This window comes from Podarcis gaigeae (genome assembly GCF_964106915.1).
Source record: "Podarcis gaigeae genome assembly, chromosome: 8".
In the NCBI taxonomy this organism is placed as follows: Eukaryota; Metazoa; Chordata; class Lepidosauria; order Squamata; family Lacertidae; genus Podarcis; species Podarcis gaigeae.
In genome coordinates, this window is record NC_139684.1 from 82386501 (window position 1) to 82395148 (window position 8648).

An 8648-nucleotide genomic window follows, 5' to 3' on the forward strand; every position below is an offset into this window, starting at 1 on the left:
AAGTAAGAGGAAATGTGTGTGCATCTTATGGAGCGAATGCAGGCTGCGCAGCTATCCCAGAAGCCAGAACAGCGAGAGGGATTGCTGCTTTCACTGCACAGCGATCCCTCTTGCTGTTCTGGCTTCTGAGATTCAGAATATTTTTTTTCTTGTTTTCCTCCTCCAAAAACTAGGTGCGTCTTGTGGTCTGGTGCGTCTTATAGAGCGAAAAATACGATAAATCTGACCAGTTGTTTCTTTGCTGTATCTGCCGCACTTGCTCAGCTGACATCCTTGGTCCTTTCCAGATCTCTTCCAGCTGTTCTCTTCCCTCGCCTGCTCTCTCCAGTGGTCAGGGTATTACTGGCAGGACTAACCTTAGGTAAGGTCACAAGAGGGACCTCTTGAGTCAGTGCTCCCTAAGCAAATCACCAAAGCATTCACAAGAGGGGGGGACAGAGAGGAAGAAGGTCCCTGCAGCTGTGGGGGGATTGGCATGGGAGCAGAGCATCACAGGGCTCCAGGAATTGCCTCTCCTATACATCTGCAGGGGCAGCCCTGGCCCTCTCTCGCCTCTGGCCACCCTCGTCTGTGCAGGCTTTCGACTGAGTCGAATGGAGGTGGCCAGAGGAGCAGACGCCTTGCCTTCTCCCTGCCCCTTGCCTGCTCATTTGCACTGGGAATGAGGTGAGATCTCATTCATATGTATGTCTCTATTAATAGTGCCCTGTGCCTGGCGGGGCTCTAACAGCTGCCAACGTGTCATCCCTGCTTTGCCGCCGATCCTCCTTCCCATTCACTAGGAAGATAAGAGAGGAGGAAAAAGTGGTTCCCTGGTTAGAGAAAGGGGAAGGAGACAGGTGTGGAGAGGGCAGAGGGATGCCAACTTTTTGAAGCAGCCCTGGGCCTGTAAACAGCCACCTTGTGTGCGGAAATCAAAGGCTGGTGGCGAGGAAGCATCGCCTGAAGCTGGAAAAAGCTTTAGCAGCTGGTTTAATTTCTCTTTGTCAGGCTGCTGCTGCTCAAGGCACAAGAACAGAGGCGGTTAGGAAGCTGGGCTACCATCAGGGAGCCCAGAACTTTCGTACCCCGTTCCACAAAACAATGGGGAGCGAGGAAGATGAGAGCTGGGACCACCAGGGTCACTTTTGACGCAGCAGGGAGGATGCAAGACGTGTGGCCCAGCCAATGATGTTTGGCTCTGGCTCTGGGTAGCATGTCTCCCCAAGCATCTTAATGCTTGCAGAAAAGAGAGGAAGAGGTTGTATCCTGAAGCCCCGTGGAAAGGCAATGCCAGCTGCATTCTTCACTGGTGGTTTTCAACTGGTCAAAACTCTTCCTCTCACCCCCCCCCCGATGCATATTAGGTAAAGGTAAAGGGACCTCTGACCATTAGGTCCAGTCACAGATGACTCTGGGGTTGCGGCGCTCATCTCGCTTTACTGGCCGAGGGAGCCGGCGTACAGCTTCCGGGTCATGTGGCCAGCAGGACTAAGCCACTTCTGGCGAACCAGAGCAGCGCACGGAAACTCCGTTCACCTTCCCACTGGAGTGGTACCTATTTATCTACTTGCACTTTGACGTGCTTTTGAACTGCTAGATTGGCAGGAGCAGGGACAGAGCAATGGGAGCTCACCCCATCATGGGGATTCGAACCACCAACCTTCTGATCAGCAAGTCCTAGGCTCTGTGGTTTAACCCACGTTATTTAATCCTAAAACAGAAAATTGCAGAGAAATCTAGACGGAGCTACCTTATCGTTCCTGCTAAATCTGTATCATCGAAAGAGTGGCTTGTGCATCTTATCACAGTGCTCCAGCGTCTTAGCAAACATATGCTAAGTTTTGATTCCACCTCACCCGCCCTAGAACCAACATCCACAACTATGGTGCACCCTCCAAATTTTTCTACCCAGCTACAAAGGGCACATGAAAGCCATCTGCTACCACAGCTGGTCACCCTTAAGCCTAGTTTTCAGTAGTTAAAAAATGACTGGGTTGAATTGCTTCAGAGTGAAGATAGAGATCCTACAAACCAAAATATAAATCCCTGCACACAGACAACTAGCATGCCTGGAAGAGTTCTAGGTCAGCTTTCTCCATGGCATGCTAGCTTTCTATATGCGGGGGTATGCCTATTTATATGTAAGATCATTCCATTATTGGAGCCCTCCCTGCACCAAGCCTGAACTGGCAGAGTCTAGACACAGGTTTCGCACCTCGGGAACCTATTGGACTCAGGAGAACATTCAAGCTGTGCTTGCGGTATGGTCTCCACCTAGTTCAAGGCTTCCCAAACTTGGGTCTCTGGCTGTTTTTGGACTACAATTCCCATCAGCCCTGCTAGCTAGGGATGATGGGAGTTGTAGTCCAACACCACCGGGAGAGCCAAGTTTGGGAAACCCTGACCTAGTTCAAGGATGGAGAACTTGCAGCCATCTAGAGAGCTGCTTGACTACAACTCCCATTGTCTCTCACATAAGACAAGTCCGTTGGATATGACCAGTGGCACATCTCACCCAGCCAAATGTGTGTGGGAAACCTGAGCTCTTTCTCCATCCACATTTCCCCGCAATTGGCGTTCAGAAGTGTTGCTGCCTCTCAACAGCCAACAGGGCGAGAAGCCTTGGTTTATCCTGGCTGGGGAAGGCAAGAGAGGGTTCATAGAATCATAGAATCCTAGAGTTGGAAGAGACATCAGAGCACTCCTGACATATGGTTGTCAAGCCTCTGCTTAAAGACCTCCAAAGAAGGAGACTCCACCACACTCCTTGGCAGCAAATCCCACTGTCGAACAGCTCTTACTGTCAGGAAGTTCTTCCTAATGTTTAGGTGGAATCTTCTTTCTTGTAGTTTGGATCCATTGCTCCGTGTCCGCTTCTCTGGAGCAGCAGAAAACAACCTTTCTCCCTCCTCTATGTGACATCCTTTTATATATTTGAACATGGCTATCATATCACCCCTTAACCTCCTCTTCTCCAGGCTAAACATGCCCAGCTCCCTTAGCCGTTCCTCATAAGGCATCGTTTCCAGGCCTTTGACCATTTTGGTTGCCCTCCTCTGGACACGTTCCAGTTTGTCAGTGTCCTTCTTGAACTGTGGTGCCCAGAACTGGACACAGTACTCCAGGTGAGGTCTGATGGGTTACCCCATCCTTGACCTGGGAAAAGAGGCACTGGGATGCGAGATGGATGCATCGGTACCCCACTCCTGTGTACTGCCATTTCCCCACTCCTGGGGCACGGGAGCTGGGTGGGCTTGGATGCTATTCTTAGCTGGGCTTTGTTGCTATTTTTACTCCCAGATGCTAGCTGGGAACAGGGAGGGAGAGAGGCTGGCTTTGTGGCAATCCGGTGTGAATTATGTATGGCAGCCAGTTAATGTGCCGCTGAGCCTTGAACATGCAGCACGTTCTCCAGGGACCTGGGAGGGAGGGAAGGAAGGGGGGACAGCCATTGCAGTGAAAGGGATCAGGTGTGTGTGTCTGGGGTGGGGTGGGAGAAACACAGGATCCTAGCATGCACCCCCTCTCTCCTGACTCGCCTCCCCCTTCTTTCTCCTGCAACACCTGCCTCCTTCAGAGCTTTCGCTGCTCCACAAAGAGGGAGGGGTGGGAAGAACAGCTTGTTACCAGCCTTGCAGACATCTGGGGAAGAGGACACTGAAATCCTCCCTTCCTTCCAAGCGGAGGCCGGGTCCCTCCCAAGAAATTTCCGCCCGATGTAACATGGTCTGACCTAGAAACCCTGCGTTGTAATCCCCAGCTGGGCGAGGCTGCGGCTGGGTTGGTGGAAGAAGCGCTCTGCACGACGGCAGAGGAACCCTTACCGCCGCGGAACGCTTTTCCTAAACAGATAAGAGGAGGGCAAGGCTATAACCAAGTTGGAAGGGACCGCCAAAGGTCCTCTAGTCCAACCCAAGGAATCTCAACACAAGGTTCCCACCCCCCTTCAATTTGAAACCGTACTAGACCATGCTTAGCTTTGCAAATGTGATAGCAGTTTTACTGCTGCTCCGCTAGGACTGTAATGGCCACTAGCCATGATGGTTGAATTCTGCCTCCACCGCGGCTGACAATGTGCATCAGAATATCAGTTGCGGGGAGCTGAAATTGGGGGAGAGGGCTGTTTCGCTCAGATGATGATGACGACGATGATAATTTGTTACTTGTATCCAGCCGACCTCACTGGGTTTCCCCAGCCTTTCTGGGCGGCTTCCAACAGAGGATAAAAGAACGCACTGTATACCAGACATTAAAAACGTCCCTAAACAGGGCTGCCTTCAGATGTCTTCTAAACATCAGCTATAATAATAAATAATAATAATCACACCTGGCTGTGTTTCCCCAGCCACTCTGAGCGGCTTCCAACAAAGATTAAAAATACATTAAAATGTCACACATTAAAAACTTCCATTAGTTGTTTATTTCCTTGACATCTGATGGGAGGGCGTTCCACAGGGCGGGCGCCACTACCAAGAAGGCCCTCCCTGTATCTTCACTTCTCACAGTGAGGGAACCACCAGAAGGCCCTCGGCGCTGGACCTCAGCATCCGGGCTGAACGATGGGTGTGGAGATGCTCCTTCAGGTATACTGGGCTAAGGCCGTTTAAGGCTTGAAAGGTCAACACCAACACTTTGAATTGTGCTCAGAAACGTACTGGGAGCCAATGCAGGTCTCTCAGGACCAGTGTTATGTGGTCTCGGCGGCCACCCCCAGTCACCAGTCTAGCTGCCGCATTCTGGATTAGTTGTAGTTTCCAAGTCACCTTCAAAGGTAGCCCCACATAGAGCACATTGCAGTAGTCTAAGCGGGAGAGAACTACAGAGCATGTACCACTCGGGGGAAGTCAGTGTGCTGAACTAAATGGAATACAGTGGTACCTCGGGTTACGTACTTTGTTTCGGAGGTCTGTTCTTAACCTGAAACTGTTCTCAACTTGAAGCACCACTTTAGCTAATGGGGCCTCCTGCTGCTGCCGCACAGCCAGAGCACGATTTCTGTTCTCATCCTGAAGCAAAGTTCTTAACCCGAGGTTCTATTTCTGGGCTAGCGGAGTCTGTAAGCTGAAGCATATGTAACCTGAAGCATATGTAACCCGAGGTACCACTGTACTGGCCAGATCCAGCCAAGGCTCCTCAGATGCTCTACCAGGGAGAAGTCCTGCGCCAAATCTGGAAGCTGCGTTGCAGAGTGAGAGCACGTAGCTTAGTGCAGTTTACTTTGCCTGATAGAAACTCTCCAGGGTTTCAGACGAACAACATACCCAACTCTTCCAAGCTACAGACCTTCCTTGAATCAAATATGCCTCCACTGTGGGCTGAATGGGTTCTTGGCTACTCAGCCCTGCTCCTTTGTCTCAAAGATCCTAAGCAGGCAAGAGCAAACGCCGCCTGGAAAACCCTGACGCTACGTGGACGCCATGTTATTTCTGTTCCTGCTCCTATACGCGAATGCGTTTGCTACCACACAAGTATTTTGTAAGCCGCTTTGAGAGTCTCTTGGGGCTACTTGGCAGGAAATCAGTTGTTCAAAACAACTGAAAACCCAACGTCCGTCCAAGTAACAAGAGACAAGCAGGGACAAGGGTTGGGGATGGCGGGAGGTGAAGCCCAACTTTTGGAGAACCAGTTTCCTCTCTGCTACCCTGCATGGCTCTTCTCCCTTCCTCAAATTTCTGCTGCTTGTTCCTCTAGGCCAAGACCTGGCTGTCAGCAAGGTGGCAAGGTTACCTTGCAAAGCTGTTGGTGGGCAGGTGGTGTGCCAAAGGCAAGATCACCGGTGCAAGGATGCAGCTCTGAACCAGGCATGCCAGCGGTGGCTCAAACCTGCTTTATTTACACTCACTCTCACCTCTGTAGAATATGCAGGGAGAACAATGGCTGACGTTACAGCATTATTGTCAAGTTTTAAGCAAGGAACACCTTTCCGTACTATGAAACTAACAAAGTAGTCGCTTAGCGCCTGTCATCAGGAAACAGCAAACACTCCCACATTCTGTAGAGGGAAAGATCCTACTTTTTATTGCACCTTTGCCACTGCCTCAAAGCCAATAAATTTGGTGCCAGCTCTCAGCAGGGAAGTCTCATTCAAGACTGCAGTTCCTAAACTGTATGGCCTGAGACTACTGTGAACCAAAAACACGCATGAAATCTCTTTCTGCTGCAGCTCTGAATGATGCCCTGTTCTGATGCCTCCTTCCCAACACCCTCCACTAGGAAGCACCTTCTGCTGTATGCCTGCACCTGGTGTGAGGGGATCAGTCTATTCATAATTCTCTTGTCCTCCAGAATAAGCACTTAGGCAGAGACACAGGACTTTTGCACAGCACATGGTTAAAACAGTGGACATTGCAGTGGCAATGGAGAATGAAGCTATCAATGGCTATCAACTCTGGTGGTTATGTCCTACTTGAATACAGTCATACCTCATGTTAGGTTTGCTTCATGTTACGTTTTTTCAGGTTGCATCCCACAATGACCCTGAAGTACCAGAAAGGGTTACTTCCAGATTTCGCCGCTTGCACATGCGCGCAAAATGACGTCACGCACATGCGCAGAAGCAGTGAATCACAACCTGTGCGTGCACAGATGTGCCGCTGCGGGTTGTATTCCTTTCATGTTGGGAATGGGCTTCCAGAACGGATCCCGGATAGGTTTGATCTTCTTGCAGTCCATGGGACTCTCAAGAGTCTCCTCCAGCACCATAATTCAAAACCATCAATTCTTCGGGAATCAGCCTTCTTTATGATCCAGCTGTCACTTCCATACATCACTACTGGGAAAACCATAGCTTTTACTATACGGACCTTTGTTGGCAAGGTGATGTCTCTGCTTTTTAAGATGCTGTCTAGGTTTGTCATTGCTTTTCTCCCAAGAAGCAGGCGTCTTTTAATTTCGTGACTGCTGTCACCATCTGCAGTGATCATGGAGCCCAGGAAAGTAAAATCTCTCACTGCCTCCATTTCTTCCCCTTCTATTTTTGCAACCAGAGGTACCACTGTATCAGATACTCAAAACCACAGAGCCGTACTGTTAAATTCAGGTCACACTTTCAGGCTCCCCACCTCATAGGCTTCAAGCTAGCCACTGTGAGAAAAGAATGTTGGACAAGAGCAGAGCATGAGACTCGTCATCTAAATGTCATGGGTCTGAGTCGCAAGCTGGGCAGATTCCTGCATTGCAGGGGGCTGGACTTGTGCTCTATGGTGGGTCACTGGTCTGGTCTGTTTTCCTGCAAATCGGTCTGAACTTTATATGCTTAAGATCAGTTTGCTTCTCATGTTGACTGAGTGAAGTGCAGCTTCTGTTTCACTTCAAGGGGAAAAAAAGGTGCGCTTCACCTCACAGGAAGACTGGCCCTTCACAACAAAGGAGAATCTCACATGCGCAGTGGAAGAGAATAGTACAGCAGTGAGCAGCGCTACTCATCATCCCTTCCCCCATTTTGGCCTTTTCCACTTTGCCATCCTGGTAACCTGTGCAAGACATGGCACAAAGCGCTGAGAACCGGCAGCTAACAGGAATAGCAGGTGCGCGGGCACAGGTGATCACTGCAGGGCAGTAGGTCACAGGTGGTGCGCAGTGGCATTAGTGCCAAACTAGGTCACAGGTGCACTCGGAAAAGGGAGCGAGAGGGGGGAAAGCAACGTTGCCTTTAGTTAAAAGGGAGAGGAGATGCGAGGCCTGGAAGAAAGGGCCGTGGGAAGAGAGAGAGAGAGGCGACTGGGCCGAACGGAGACAAAAAGGAGCCAGATGTTGTTCAGCTGGGCACATTAAATGCCAGTGGTGCTCTCTCACACGCACACACACACAAAAAAGCCAGACCACAAGGTGACAGCTGGTTCAGACAACCAAGGTGCACTCCAAGCCACCACTGCCGGCAGCTGGAAAGGAACCGAACGGGCTGCTACCTTCCCCAAAGGAACACAGGTGACCCATATTTCCGCAACATCGATACAGATTGGCGTCAAATTGCTCGGGAGAGAGGAAACGGGAGAGAAGGGACTCTCTCCCACCTGCAAGCTGTCAGCATCCTAGCAGCAGGTGGGGAAGAGAGATCAACAAAGGATGCAGAGGGTGGAGGAGAGCTCCGGAGGTAATGAAAGCCCAGCCAGACAAATCCCCGAGAGCTTCTTCTCCTAGGAAGTGGGGGTGTTTTTAATCTTCTTTCCTCCAGGCCGGAGGGGATGCACAAGCCAACAGTTTTAGCGTTTGACAAGGATGCCACCGGAATGAAGTTAAAGAGGAACCGGTGACAGGACACCGCACAGCATGAGATTTAGGGGTTTCAAGCGGCAAGATAAAACTCCCGAAACAAGGTTGGCGGTGGGAGAAGAGGCTCAAAAGGCAGCTGGTTGAGATGAGCCCTGGCTCTCCCCCCCCCCCCACTGGTACCCATCACTGGTAGAAGTGGAGGGTGGAGCCAGCTCCTCGTTTCCTATTGGCCGAGTGTAGCTGCAGAGATTTCAAAGCTTAGTTGGCCACCGCAAGCAGGCTCAAGGAAAGGAGAGACAGAGATCTGACGGACAGAGGTAGAGATGGACACGCCCATTGCTACTTCCCAGTTCTAAATACAAAGGGCGATACCCCAAAATAGGGATACTCAGAGCGGACACACTGCGTATCACCAGGCTTAAATAACTTGATTGATTTCAATGGGTCTGCTCAGC

The 8648-nt window shown here is 50.6% G+C and overlaps 1 long non-coding RNA gene across 1 annotated transcript in view; it reads left to right on the forward strand.

Moving 5' to 3' along the window:
* The window catches only part of LOC310851829, a 305116-nt gene that overhangs the window by 262017 nt on the left and 34451 nt on the right, over positions 1 to 8648 (forward strand). The window lies entirely within an intron of this gene.